A 15,439-nucleotide genomic window follows, 5' to 3' on the forward strand; every position below is an offset into this window, starting at 1 on the left:
CATCACGTCACAGATGCATATACCTCTCTGTTTTAAAGCATAGAAGGCTTGCAGGCATGGATTCTGAGCATCGGGGTGGGTTTTTCTTTCCTGTCCTCACCTATCACACTCACCATATTGTAGAAATATTATGTAGTTTTAGATCAGAGAAGAGTAAGTGACATGATCCCAACGTGTCCCTCTCACAGAAAGGTAACAGCAGCCAACACAAATCGAGCACACTCAGTAGTGTTCTAAGTATCCTATGAGCTTAACGTCAGCCATTAAGCTCATGAGGCTGACTATGCCTGTATTCAATCCTTAATGCGTCCTTACCTCCTTTACAGGTAAGGAAACAGGCTCAGAAAGGCCGGGTCACTCAGAGAGCAGTTCCACTGAGCTGCATGTCCAGACAGGCTAGCCCCTAATCTGAGCCTTTGTCTTCCAGCGGCTGCTGTCATTTTGCACAGACTTGTCCAGCAGTTGCTCACTTCAGGCTCTCACAAGGTTATTACCACAGTTCTGGACGGAGCCCAGGGTCATTAAATCCTTCCTGGATCCAGGTCCTCATTTGAATATTCATAGAATTCCAAGTTCCCAGGCTGTCAGCCAAAGTGCATCTCTCTTTAAAGACTGTAAGTCCTGCCTCCATCCTACCACCCTCCCTCTCTCTTTTCCTTCTTTCTTACTGATACTCAGAGCATTTCCTCCCAGGCATACATTTAGTAGCGTGTCTATTGTTGTGATGAAACACCATGACCAAAATCAAGTTGGGTAGGGAAAGGGTTTATTTCCTTAGCATGTAGTCCATTGTCCCGTGAAGTGGGCGGTGACTCAAGGATGAAATCTGAGGCCAAGACCCCACACTGAGGCCTTAGAAGAGTTCTGCTTACTCAATTGTTCTTGATGGTATGCTCAACCTGTGTTCTTATAGCACCCAAGAGAACCAGCCCAGGGGTGGCACTACCCTGTGGCAAGATGGGCCTGCCCACATCAATTATTAGTCAAGAAAATGGTCCCCACACACTCATCCACAGACCAATCCTATGGAGACCTTTTCTCAGTTAAATTCCTTCTTCCCAGATGACCCCAGCTTGGGTCAAGTTGACACAGTACAGAGCTTCTTTCTCCACCCCTGCTCAAAGATTCAGTTCTTTGACCCCGATATAAAGACCTGCCTGGCTCATATGTGCTCAGTGCTTACACCTGTTTGACTCCTATGTTCTCAGTGCATAGACCTGTTGGCTTCTGGGTGCTCAGCACATACATACATACTTGGTTAACACTCACATTCCATATTGTCTTCCTCCCCACCCTCCTGCTAAGACAGGATTTCTCTGTATATCCCTGGCTGTCCTGGAACTCACTCTGTAGACCAGAGATCTGCCTGCCTCTGCCTCTCTGCCTCTCTGCCTCTCTGCCTCTCTGCCTCTCTGCCTCTCTGCCTCTCTGCCTCTCTGCCTCTGTCTCTGTCCATATTGTCTTTTCAATTCAAGCCAAACAGGAATGGTTAGTAATTGTACACAGAGAAACTAATGAAATAGCAAGCCCCTTAAGACTGTGGTAAAGGTGCATTCATCCACAGTGCCCCCCAAATATTTGTCCCCCTTAAATCCTAAATCTGTCCCAAAGAGAAAGGCTGTCGCCTGATTCGGGGTTTGGGGACCTGTGGGGGGCAGGTTGTTCTGTTTGTTTTATTTTTCTGCATCTGTCCTACCTGGCCCCGAGAACGTTGTCTTAGTTCTCCTAGCCTACAGTCACACCTCCCACCCCACTCCCAGTCTCCTAGCTCATGTGGCAAATCGATGAATGTCAAATAGGCACAGCTAATTCAGAGAGGTTTCGCCTGAGGTGGGAATTATGCAGGCAGCATAATCAGAGAGAAAGGACAGCAAAGCAACAGAGGTGCAAGGCACCAATCCTCTGGGTCTGTGGCATGGCAGGCCCAGTGAAACTGATTCAGTGTCAGCTCTAACCTTTGTGGGAAAGGATATAACGAAGAAGCAAGAGTGGGTGTGCTGTGGACGCCACTGCGCATGCCTCTGCCCGCTGCCCTCCCTGCCATTACCTAAGGTTCTAAGAGCAGGAGGAAGAGATGGCAACTGGTTTCTAGGTAATGTCACTTTTGTTCCTAAACCTTGGCTTCTGAGTTCTAATGTTCTGTGACATCCAAACTTCATGGGTCCTTAGTTTTATCCTAGTCACAGCTATCCTCCTGCCTCAACCTCCTAAGCTAGGTTTACAGGAGTGGACTCAGCTAGTGGCATGTTTTAGAAGGTTCTTTTCAAAGGCTGGGAGCTCACACTAAGCTCATGAGGCTGACTATGCCATGTTGTCTCTTTGAGGCATTTCCTACAGTCCTTCTAATAGATCTAAGTCCCTTGATGGAAAGGCCCCAGTCCTAATCACTTCTGCCTCTTCACCACATCCTCTTCAATGCCTGCTACAGAAGAAGGCCAGTGTCCATCTTTAGACAAGTCCCCCTCAAGTGATACCATAGCCACCCAATCTATATCTACAGACATCTTGGATTTGCATGTCAAGACTCTATAAAGCGGGGATGTGATCACTCCATAGTGTGGTTGAGGGGAAGGGTTTTATTGTAGATATGAGAGAGTACAGCCAGAAGCATCTAGAAGAGTCCAGAGCAGAGACAGAAAGTAGCACATTGAACATGGCCAACAGACTGAACTTAGCCATGAGAAGAGGAGAGAAGGAAAGGGAGGGGAGGGGAGGGGAAGGGAGGGGAAGGGAAGGGAGGGGAAGGGAAGGGAAGGGAAGGGGGAAGGGAAGGGAAGGGGAAGGGAAGGGAGGGGAAGAAGGGAAGGGGAGGGGAGGAGAAGGGAGGGGAAGAAGGGAAGGGGAGGGGAGGGGAGGGGAGGAGAGGAGAGAGAGGAGAGAGAGGAGAGGAGAAGAGAGGAGAGGAGAGGAGAGGAGAGGAGAGGAGAGGAGAGGAGAGAAGAGAAGAGAAGAGAGACAAACTGGAATGAAAGACAGAGAGAATGCCAGCAAAGGAAAGAAGGAGGGGTGAGAGAGGGGGACCAAGAGGGAAAGACAAAAGAGAGGACCAAGAGAGAGCACCTGGCCCAATGGCATGGTTATGTGGGAATGAGAAGCTGGGGGAGGGAAGCCCATAGGCTGAAGAACTTTAGAGTAGTGGGTGGGGCGGGTGGATAGGAGCCATGGGTACTGTCCACCTGAGCTTTGGTATGTTAATAGGCACCACCAGTCAAGGAGAATGGCTCCTTTGGTCAAGAGGGTAGCCCCCCCAAATTTTGAGAGATTGGAGTTTCCATTGGACCTGACAAAGGCCTGTGAATTTGTTGGTTCTTCTTCTTTTTCGAGGAAGCAGGGACTCCTCTTCATCCCCAAACAGAGTCTCTGAGGTCCCAAAGCAAGAGCCAGGCCTGACTGAGCACAGGCAGCCTGTGCCGTTACCATTTCCAGCGTTCTCTGATAGAGTATGCTTGCTTCCATTATGCTGCACTTGCTATGTGCGCTGTGTGTTGATGTTCAGACATGGGCACATCCTGTTTATTTTCATAGCTCTGTCTTCTTTAGGACTGTGAAGAATAATAACTAGCCGATCAACCCGTGGCTTCGTGAGAATTGCTTACAAAGACACTAGAATTTACAAAGGGATTTGGTGTTTACTTTTATTCCCTTTTGTTGAAAATAGATTCTTTTTTCACATAATGTATCCCCTCCCTCTACTCCTCCCAGTTCCTCCCTAGATCCCCTCTAATCTAGATCCACTCTCTTTCTGTCTCTCATTAGAAAAACAAGCAGGCTTCTAAGGAGTAATAATAAAAAACAATTTAATATGATAAAACAAAAACTAACACACCAGAAGTGGAGAAAATAAACAGAAGGAAGAGAGCCCAAGAGAAAGTACAAGGATCAGAAACCCACTTATTCCCACACTCAAGCAATCCATAAAAACACCAAACCAGGAGCTGTAATCTACAAAAAGGACCCCGTGCAGACCCATGCAGTCTCTGTGCAGGCTGCCTTGATCTCTGTGAGTTTGTATATGCTTTAGCCATGCTGATTTAGAGGGCCTTGTTTTCTTGGTGTCCTCCATCTTCTCTGACTCTTAAACTCTCCACCTCCTTTCCACAGGGTTCTTTAAGCCCTGAAGCTAAAGACTTGATGGAGACATCCTATTTAGAGCTGAGTGTTCCAACGTGTCTCGGTCTCTGCATGATGTCTGGCTGCGGGTCTCTGAATTGGTTCCCATCAGCTGCAGGAGGAGCTTCTGCGATGATGGCTGAGCAGGGCACTGACCTATGAGCACAGCAGACTGTCACTAAGAGTCATTTTATTCCTGTGTTTGCAAAAAGAAAAAGAAAAAAAAAAGAACTGTAGTATTGGGTTTAACCTTGGGTCCCTAGGCTAACTAGTTTCTGGTTCTTGGTCACCCAAACAGTGTGGGCCTCGAGTCAAACAGATATTGGTTGGTTACTCCCACAAGCCTTATGCCACCATCGCACTAATATATCTTGAAGACATATTGTCAATCCAAGGGTCTGTGGCTGGGTTTGTATTTATAGTTCTGTCTTGGTAAGGTGCAGATTACCTTCCTGTACCTAAGACACTAGAATGTAGGGGTGAAGGTTCTATGTAGGCACCAGCTCGGCATCCCCAAGTTCAGGGAGTAGTGTAGGTGTTGTCTTTAGTAATGGGCCTTGCTGGCAGTTTGTGGAGAACTAACAACTTATAGTCTTGGCAATAGCTTGGGTTGTTTGGAGATTCCTATGGAAGTTCTTTGGCCAACAACTCAATTAGATGTAACTCAATCCCAGGACTGGAAGCTTCTAATGATCAGAGTTGTCCATTTGGAGTTCTGTCTCCCCATTATTTGGTAATTTCAGTTAGATCACCTCCATATATGTATATATTTTAGGGAGCTTCTACTGTATTAGGTTTCCATACTACCCCTCAAATGGCCCCTAATTTTAGCTGTCGCTTTCCTCATTCCTTTCTTTCCTCCCCATCCCCATGTGTTATAGTTCCCCAACTCATCCATAGCTCTCTGTTCTATTTAACTCTCCTAATGAGATCTACCTGTCCCTCTAGTCCCTTACTCTATACCTAACTTCTGTGATTCTAAGGATTTTAGCTTGCTTATTATTCACTTAACAGCTAATATCCACATAGAAGCTCATACCATATTCCTCATTCTGGGTCTGGGATACCATATTCCTCATTCTGGGTCTGGGATACCATATTAAGAATGATTTTTTTCTAGTTCCATACATTTAGATTTGGTGTTCTCTTTTAGTTATTAAGAGGTAGATCAGGGACTGGAGGGATGACTCAGGGGTTAAGAGCACTGGCTGCTTTTTCAAAGGTCATAAGTTCAACTCCCAGTAACCACATGGTAGCTCACTACTATCTATAATGGGATCCAATGGCCTTTTCTTGTATGTCTGAAGACAGCTACATAAATAAATAAATCTTTGAGAGAGAGAGAGAGAGAGAGAGAGAGAGAGAGAGTTCAATGATTAAAACACATGCCTTGCAACAGTGAGGACTTGAGTTTGAATCCCCAGACCCACATAAAGTGTAAGCCTGTAAGCCCAGCACTCCTATGGTAGGACGTAGAAGTTAAGACAAAAAGAATCTCCAGATGCTCACAGGTTTGTCATACACATAGAGAAGAGAAACCCTGTCTCAAACAAGGTGGGAGGTGAGGGACAAAACTCAAAGCTGCCCTCTGACCTCCCCAGGCTTGTATGGCACATGTGCACCCATACCCACACACACGTGCATGCTCATACACAGACATACATAGCACACAGACAGAAAGACAGGCAGAGATAGAGACAAGGAGGCAGAGACAATTTTTACCAAGTAGCAGGGATAGTATAGGCTAATAAAGATGGATAAGCCAAGTGCCAAATTTTAGTTTACATTTTAAAAACCACTGTACCCAGGCCTGGGCCCCTCATTGTGTCTCCCAGCTCTGGCCTGCTTCTGGAAGAGGAAAATGGTAGTGTTGTAGATTTGACCTCGAGATTCCCACTGACTCTTCCCAAGACAGTCTGCTTCCATGGGTTTGAGGGGAGGCCTGGGAATCTTCATTTTAACAAGTTTCCCAGTTGGCTGTGTGGGAAGAGGGCTCAGACCTTCTCAAATCACTGTTGTAGAACGTGCTTCTAAACTAACAGGACTTACTCTGGCAAAGAATGTTCCTTTCCTTCTCTCCCCTGTGACCTATGCTGCTCTCTGGAAACGAGATCTCATAAAACCCAGTTTAATTGTTGAACGGTGCCTCCTCCTTCAAACTACTGGTCCATGCCCAGTGGGAGCAGTCTGGACAGCTGAGGACTCTCACCTTTAGCACTGTGGGCTGGCTGATACTTTATTACATGCATTATTACCACATCGATTGTGGGAATGGCAGCAATATCCCTGGCCTTTTCTGACTAGATCCTAATAACACTTGCCTAGCCCTGCCGTGTGGCAACCAAACGTCTCTCCACGTGGCATGTTCCCTGAAGGGGCAAAACTACCCACTTCTAAGAACCTCTGGGCTAGGCTGATGACGTCATCCCCCTTTGATAAGGCTTTCCCATCATGCCTGGTGATGAAAAAGGGATTTGTTCCTGTCCCGCTGCGGATGCTAACTGACCGGAAACTCAGGCCAGAGGTGAGAAGTGTGCTCTACTAGAAATTAGTCACGGCTCCCGGGACAGCTTGCTTGGCCTACATAGCAGAGAACAGTAAGAGACCCTGTGCCAAACAAGATGAAAGGCAAGGCCTGAAGCCGCACTCGGATTATTGTCACATGCACTGTCGCATGTTTACACCTAAACACTCTCCTACTCTCTTTCCCTCCCCCTTCCCTCCCCCTTCCCCTCTCCCCTTCCCTCCCCCTCCCCTCCCCTCCCCTTCCCTTCCCTCCCCCTCCCCTTTCCCCTTCCCCCTCCCCTCCCTTTCCCCTCCTCCTCCCCCTCCCTTCTCACCCCTCCCCCTCCCCCCTCCCCCTCCCCCTTCCCCCTCCCCTCCCCCTTGCCTCTGCTCCTCCTCCCCCTCCCCCTCCCCTCCTCTTCCTCCCCCTTCCTTCTCATCCCTCCCCCTTCCCTCCCCTCCTCCTCCTCCCCTTCCTTCTCACCCCTCCCCCTTCCCTCCCCTCCTCCTCCCCTCCCCCTTGCCTCCCCCTCCTCCCCCTCCCCCTCCCGTCCTCCTCCCCCTTCTTTCTCACCCCTCCCCCTTCTTTCTCACCCCTCCCCTCCCCCTCCCCCTCCCCTCCAACTCCCCCTTCCTTCTCACCCCTCCCCTCCTCCTCCTCCTCCCCCTCCCTTCCCTCCCCTCCCCCTCCCCTTCCCTCTCCCTCCCCCCTCCTCCCCCTCCCTTCTCCCCTCTCCCCCTCCCTCCCCTCCTTCTCCACCTCCCCTCCCCCCTCCACACTTTTTTTTAAGCAAAATAGGAGTAAAACATTAGCTGTGTCCAACTGAAGGACCCAGCAACACAGAAGACTTTTAGGCAGTAACATTTTGTTCCAGATGTGTCAGAGAAAACCATGGCCTAGACTTCGTCCCACCAGCAGAAGCTGAATCAAGGAGGAAGCCAGCCTTACACCTTCACTGGGCTGTAGCAAGCCCCACCCCTCCTCTTCTTTCCTTCCGACACCAGTGTGGGTGTTGAAGAGTAAGGTAACGGTAGAGAGCGGATCTCTCGCTACCCTCCCAGAAGGCTAAACCTGTTGCTGAGTGGAAACAGAAACTTGGCACGCACAGCTGCTCCAGACACGGTTTTAGCAGTGGAAAGCGCTGGACCATGTCCCCTCCCAGGTACTGAGGAGGCTGCCCATTGAGAGTCCATGAAGACCACCACGTGAGGACCCTGACCTTCACCTGGAAGTGCTGAGCTGGCCACACTCCCTTTTCCTGATACCAGAGTGTCTAAGAAAGCAAGCTGAATCGAAGGTTCGAGTAAGGTGCCATATTTCATAACGAGGTCTTAATTTCAATGTAATCCATCAGAACTATCTCACAGTCGAGTCATAAAGAGACAAGAGACAAAGTCCGAAAATAACAGAAGAGTAAGAACTGACAGTGGTTATGAAGCGGCCATTATAAAAACCGCTTTGGTTAGAAATTATAAACATACATCGCAGACGTGAACAAATGCAAGATTTCATCAAATGTACGTATAACAGAAAAATTCCTGAGGACATTTTAGAACTGAAAAAAATAAAACAAACTTCACCAGATGACCTCATCACCCAGAGGGGACAGCAACCATGCCCTTGAAAATGCATATAGAAAGGCTAGAACCTGAGAACTCAGACCGCAGAGACTAAGATAAGCAGAACCTTGGGGACCTGTGGGGCCATCACCGAAGGTGTGACAGTCCTGTCATCATAGTTCCAGACAGGAGAGAGATGAGAGAGCTGAAATCCACTCGAGCTGCCTAGTTCCCCTTTCCCTGCAGAACAAGTTCTGAGACCTCTTGTGCACTTGAAATCATGGATAATTACAAACCGTGTATCCTAACAGCACAATACTATGACATCAGTCTGACAACTCAAAGGAGACCACGACTAAAAGGCAGGTAGCAGATACAATGTGATTTCCCAAAAGAGACACATTCCTTAAAAGTTAGGCAGGCAAATCTCTGTGAAGGTGCCCAACCAGCATGAGATTGGGGCTCTCCCATTGCTTTGTTTGCATGCCCTGAGCTCTCCGGGTTCAGAGGAGGCCCTCTCAGCTAGAAATCAGTGGCATGCCCTGAAGACTGAATGAGATTGGAGATCTCCACCGTGTGGGTCCTAAGGACTTTATCAGAAGGGCTAGTACTGGCCACTTCAGCAGTGAAGAGCTCAGCTCCAGGCCTGGGACAGCATTCCAAACGTGGGCAGGTCGATTTTATTTGTTTATCTCAACCAACCTGATCTTAATGCTTCGTGCTGTGTTTCTGCATGACGCCCATATGGCTTAGGGTTTTGCCTTGGATGTCATAATAGGACTACTGAAGGACAACTGGTAGAAGATGCAAGAGCTGCCCGTATCCTGGCCTGGCCTGTGACTGTAAATCAGTTCAGAGGCCCACAGGTTCTGTGTGTGCGCTAGTCAGCTTTCTGACGCTGTGACAAAATGCCAGAGGAAATCGATTTTAAAGGAGAAAAACCATTGGCTTCTGAATTCAGTGATTTCAGGCCACTGTCCCTGGGCCCCGTGGTTTATGGGCCATGGTGTGGCTGCGTATCCTGTTGAGGAATGTGATGGAAGAGAGCTAGTCACCTCTCAGAGGGAACAGAGGTCAGTGAACTATCCTCTTCCAACAAGCCACCAACCTCCTAAAGCACCAGACTAGCCACAAAGCCTAATTTAACACCCAGCCTTTGGGAGACATTTCCCAACTGTGATGACACAAAGAACTTCTCAGAAAGCAGCTGCAGACACACAGAAAGAGGGCAGGGAGCCTCCCGGGTTTACCTGGGGAAGCACTTCTGCAGAAACCGGAAGACCCGCTAGAGAGGGAATCCCTGGCTCAGGTTAACTTCCTTTCAGTTTGGCCGCTGCTGTAGTGAATGTTTCCCCTCGACCTCACTGCTCCCAGGAAGCAGAGACGGGAGGCTTCGGGATGAATTGTTAAGAACACTCCGCTCTGAAGACTGGCTCACACCTTCCAAAACTGAAGGTGGTTCTTGGTGTTGCTTCCAAGCGTATTTGGCTCTGCTCCAAGCATACTTCCCAGGCCTCTCTGAACTCCGTGGGCAGCTGGGAACTTGCCTGGCCTGGCTGGGCTGAAAGATGAATTTCTGTCTCAGGTTTCCTGTGTGGCTTCCTCTCTTCCACAGCTAGCTTGGTTCTAACTTGCTCTGTCAATTAAAACTTCTTCTCCTGGGTCCCGGAAATCTGTGGCACTGAGCCAATGGTGGGTCTTAGAACTCATCTTTGTGGCTTAAATAAAGCTTACTCGAATTGAGTGAGCTCTGTAACCAAAGGATCTAGATTTAGTTGAAAACAAATAACATTAAAAGTGGGGGGGAGGGGCAAATTTGTGAATATTCATTACTGTTTACAGATTTGTATACTTGAGAGTTTCTACAAATAATTTTAATATCCATCATACTCAGTCACTTCCTGCCCCCTCTTCCTCCTGCCCCCCTCTTCCTCCTGCCCCACCCACCCCAACTTGATTTTCCTCCTGGTTCCCTATCACCCAAGGCAGCCAACTGGGAGGTACACCATGTGGTGTACTCTTACCTCCCACACCCTCCCTGCCTCTCTGTAATATAAGCCACCACATAAATCTTGCCTCTGCCGGGAGCTTTTCATTTCTTCCTCCCATATATCTTCCTCCTGGGGTCAGGGAGATCTTTAAAGACCTGGGTTCTGTCTTGTCTGAGTCTTTCTTATCTCCCTGGGAGCACCCCCTTTTACCATTTATGTACCCTAAAAGCATCTGTCCTCCCACTTTGGTGAAGCACCCTTTGGGATCTGATGCCTATGTCTTTATCTGCCCTGTAGAACACCTCTTCTGGGCTCCTCAAAACCCAGTTTTCCCCTCACACACCATAGGGAGAAGCAGTTCCCAGTGAAAACCCCGCTGCTCTAATACATGATCATTATTCAGAGCTTGGTCCTGGGTGTTCCGTGTGACCTTTAGTCCCCAGCACAACTCCCAAAGGATGTTTTACGAATGGAGGTTGGTTTACCGCAGAGGTTGAGAGTTTAGTGAGCTGCCTCAAAACACACGGGGACATATAATAGGGTTGGTGTAAGAACTTCAGTCTCTCTGATGGTTTGTGTGTCCAACAACTCAATGTTCTGCTGACTGAGTGTCATGGGTGGCACATGTGTGGGCATCATGTATGTTAAATCAGACATCTTGACCCTGCAGGCATCAGTACCATACACTCCATCCCTGGAAAATGTACCAATGAGCAATTTTTAATATATGCAGAGTTGTATGGCCACCAATTTTAGAAGATTCCTATCACTTGTCTTTAACGACACAGCCTGGTTCCTTCCACACTCCCTGCCTCAGACAGCTCCTGGAGGCCAATGCTCTCTCTGCCTTTAAGAACTGTCCATTCTGGAGGTCACAGAAATGGAGTCAGACCATATGGAGTCTTTCAGACTGGCTTATTTCACTTACCACAGCACTTTTGATGTCTCTACATGTTGTCACATGTATCGGGGCTTTGTTCCTTTTGCCAAAGAGGATGTCACTGTGTGTGTAGACCACACACTGGCAGACACTTTGTGACTATTGAGAACACAGCAGCCAGGAACACTGTATACACCTGTAGATTACTTCATTAGTTTTATGCTCGTTAACTCCCAAAGGAATGACACTCAGACTGTGATTTATTTATTTAGCTTTGGCACAAATTGCTGGGGGAATTACCCCTAGTCTATTTTTCTATTAGCTACTTCTCCAGCTGTGTGCCCCAAATACTTGCTGGTTTTCTCTCTCCCAGGCTAGATCTGCACCATCTGCCTGTCCCCAGGGTCCATTTCACTCAGACATGTGCTCCTGGTCCATCATATCTAATGGAGACCTCCTGTTCCCATCTTTTTTCTTCCTCCTTCTTCCTCCCTCCCTCCTTTCCTCTTCTCTCCACATTGCCTCCCCTGCTACCTGCAGCCCTGCAACTCAAACTCCACCCACTCTTATTCTCCCCAAAATTGTCTGTAGTCACTTTTTTTTTCTTTTGGATTTGGTTTTTTCGAGACAGAGTTTCTCTGTATAGCCCTGGCTGTCCTGGAGCTCACTCTGTAGACCAGGCTGGCCTCGAACTCAGAAATCCGCCTGCCTCTGCCTCCCAGAGTGCTGGGATTACAGGTGTGCGCCACCACCACCCTGCTTGTAGTCACTTTTATTTAACCAATAGCTTTAAATTTGGGAGCAAGGTTTACCTAGCACCACTTCATGTACTTGAGGATCTGCTAGTCAGGGACAACCAGATCTGGGGCAGGAAGAGAAATACATTTGAATGCACAGCAGCACCAGACCAACCCCCAACATATGGCTTTGTGCAGCAGGGACTTAGATTTGAACCTGTTTCTTCCAAAACCTATTTCAGGCCCTTCTTAGCATGGCATCAATGATAGTCCTGTGGAAGTCTGCCTGCCTGACTGGCAGAAATTAGAGGGAAAGAGTTCGTGACCGCATATCCTGCCCCAGGGGCTTCCTGGTACCTCAGCTGTCTCTGAGGCCTGGATGTGAGTAAGCTGAGGATGATCTCCGGCACTTTTGCTGTTCTCCATGCAGGAGCTTGCAAAGAAAGAAAGCCCAGGCCTTTGGCCCTCAGCAGAGCAAACCTCACCAGGTTCTGAGATGCACATAAAAGTCTGGGTAGCATTCAGAATGGAAGATTCCACGTGACATGCTTCCGTCTTAGACTTGACCACAGGGCCTGTACTTCAAGTCACTTTCTGCTCTTTCCTAAGTCAGTCGCTGCCTTCCCTGGTTCTCTCCGGACAAAGAAAGTGTTGTGACACCATCAGTTGTTGGAACAGAGGCAGACAGATACACGCACCAGAGCCCAGCGATCTGTCAGTTCTATTGGGGAATCTATCCTTTAACTACAGCCTTAACGCATCAGCCGACTCAGGGAGCCAGCCCTACTGGGTGTTCCATGCTCTGGTTACTGAATAACACTTTCTCCTGCCTTTTAAAACAGAACTCAGACCGACGCTTCTTCTCTTGTTTAACTTCTTTTTTTTTAATATTTTTATTTTCTATATTCTTTGTTTACATTCCAAAAGATTTCCCCTTTCCCGGATCCCCCCTCCCCATATGTCCCATAAACCTTCTTCACTCCATCCCTTCTCCAATCACCTCCCTCCTTTTTCTCTGTCCTTATATTCCCTTCCAATGCTAGATCAATCCTTTCCAGGATCAGGACCCTCTCCATACTTCTTCATGGGTGTCATTTGTTATGCAATTTGTGCCTTGGGTATTCAGGGCTTCTGGGCTAATTAATATCCACTTATCAGAGATTGCATTCCATGTGTATTCTTTTGTGATTGGGTTACCTCACTTAGGATGATATTTTCCAGATCAAACCATTTGCCTAAAAATTTTGTGAATTCATTGTTTCTAATTGCTGAGTAGTATTCCATTGTGTAAATATACTACATTTTCTGTATCCATTCCTCCTTTGAGGGGCATCTGGGTTCTTTCCAGCTTCTGGCTATTATAAATAAGGCTGCTATGAACATAATGGAGCATGTGTCTTTATTGAATGCCGGGGAATCCTTTGGGTATATGCCGAGGAGAGGTATAGCAGGGTCCTCCGGAAGTGTCATGTCCAGTTTTCTGAGGAACCTCCAGACTGATTTCCAAAGTGGTTGTACCATCTTTCAGCCCCACCAGCAGTGGAGGAGTGTTCCTCTTTCTCCACATCCTCGCCAACACCTGCTGTCTCCTGAGTTTTTGACCTTAGCCATTCTGACTGGTGTAAGGTGAAATCACAGAGTTGTTTTGATCTGCATTTCCCTAATGACTAATGATGTTGAGCACTTCTTAAGGTGTATCACTTGAATTCAGGAGGAAAGACTGTGTGTCAGTGTGTTCCCAAGTAAAGCCCCTGGCACCGCTGAGGCGCTCAGAGACCGAGGTAACAGGAAGCAAGCAGACAGCGGGCAGCACAGGGGTGCTGAAGCTTTCACCTGGCTGCCTGGTCCTGGCAGGGTGGAGATGGCAGCGCACACTAAGCCAGAGGAGACAGAAAAGCACTCTCAGCACTTGAGTCCCACGAGCCGGGGTCACGGTAACAAACGATGACTCTGGTAGAGGAGGTGACAGTTGGTGACAGCTGGTGCAGATGGCGTTTGTTCCCGCTCTGCCCTGGCCTCATTTCAGCCTCCTTGCAAGCTGCTGCCATTTATGGGAGCAAAACATGGGTGTCCCGGACTGCTGGGTTCTTCCCTCCCAGCCCTTTACCCCTCCCCCCATTTGTCACCCATTCACACTTAACCAAACCCCAGCTAATTAAAGCTCACAACCATTTCCTTTCCTGAAACAATGGGTTTCTCCTCAGCTAATTCAGACACTTCCACCAGAAGATGCTTCCTCCTTCCAGCTTGGTCATCCTAGGACTTCTGTCCCTACGCTTCAGTCATTCCAAACTGCTCTGGGGTGGAACATCTCCCTTCAAGGCTCTCCCAAACAGGAGTGGCCTGTCTTCCTTCTTTGCGTTCTCCAAATCTGAATATTGACAGGACCTGTCCAGTCTGGTTCCCTGCAGCTAAGAACATGCTCTCTGCTTCTTCCACTGGCTCTGGGAGGTTCTGATGATCCTCGCTGGATACCTTCCTCTCAGTCAGCGGTTCTCAACCTGTGGGTCTCAAATTCCTTGGGGACGAATGACCTCTCCACAGAGATAGCATATCCGATATTTGCATTATGATTTATAACAGTAGCAAAATTACAGTTATGAAGTAGCAATGAAATACTTTTGTGGTGGGGGGTCATCGGAGCATGACGGGACTATGTAAAAGGGTTGCAGCATTAGGATGGTTGACAACCACTGCTCTGAATGGCGGTACGCACCTTGGAGTCCTATATAGTAGATGCTGAAGCTAAGAGATGACCCTACCAGCTATGGTTTGAATGTGTGTCACAAAAGGCCCAAGAGCCAAGCCTTGGTCCCCAGATGTGCTGAAGCATTGAAATCTTTAAGGGGCGGGAGCTCGGTATAAAGTAACTAGGTTATAGGTCTCTGCCCTTGGAAAAAATTAATACAGGCCTTGCAGGACACATTAGTTCTCACAAAAACTGGTTGTTATAAAGTAAGTCCACCCCACCAGCTGGGTCCCTTCTCCATGCAGCCGTTTCTCCATTCTTTTGTCAGCCATGTTGGGACGCAGCCAGAGAGACCCTCACCAGAGGCCCAACAGGTATGGCAACCTGATCTTGGATCTCCTGACTCTAAACCCTCGAGGCAAGTAAACCTCCCTTTTTGTGGGGGAAGTATCCAGCCTTGGGTGTTTTCTTATAACAACAGAAAATGAACTAAGACACCATCTAACTAGACCCCTCCAGGTCCAGAGCAGATCAGAGCCTGCCCTGTTTGGTCCCTAAGTAGGTACCAGGAACAGCATTAGGGGCTTCTAGTTCCTTTCCATGCCGTGCCTTCCTGTGCAAATGTGTTTCCAGAGACAAGCCAAAAAAAAGCAAGAGCCAGTGATGCTACCGGCATGGTTGGGCCATGCCACGAGAATGACTGACTGCCTTTACCTCAGCCGTTTCCCACTTCCCTCTGTCTCTTGGATTTGCTCACCATCGATGTGTTTCTCAGCTCAAAGGAATAGCATGCTGTCTTTGATCCTGTAGACCCCCTATTTTTGGGAGGCAGTAAATAGAATGGGAGGAATTTCGTTAGAGTCCTGTTCTGATTATTTGGGGATTGTATTCAGAAAACCATCCATTTCTTTGCTCCTTTGATTTCTTGGGTTCACCGCCGGACCAATTTTCTCTTCTAGGGCAGGGC

General features: G+C 48.2%; 1 protein-coding gene across 1 annotated transcript in view; it reads left to right on the top strand.

Annotated features, from left to right (window-relative positions):
- Positions 1 to 15,439, top strand: part of Zhx2 (zinc fingers and homeoboxes 2) — a 154,803-nt gene that overhangs the window by 93,892 nt on the left and 45,472 nt on the right. The window lies entirely within an intron of this gene.

The sequence above is a fragment of the Apodemus sylvaticus genome, chromosome 17 (assembly GCF_947179515.1).
Source record: "Apodemus sylvaticus chromosome 17, mApoSyl1.1, whole genome shotgun sequence".
NCBI classification, from domain to species: Eukaryota; Metazoa; Chordata; class Mammalia; order Rodentia; family Muridae; genus Apodemus; species Apodemus sylvaticus.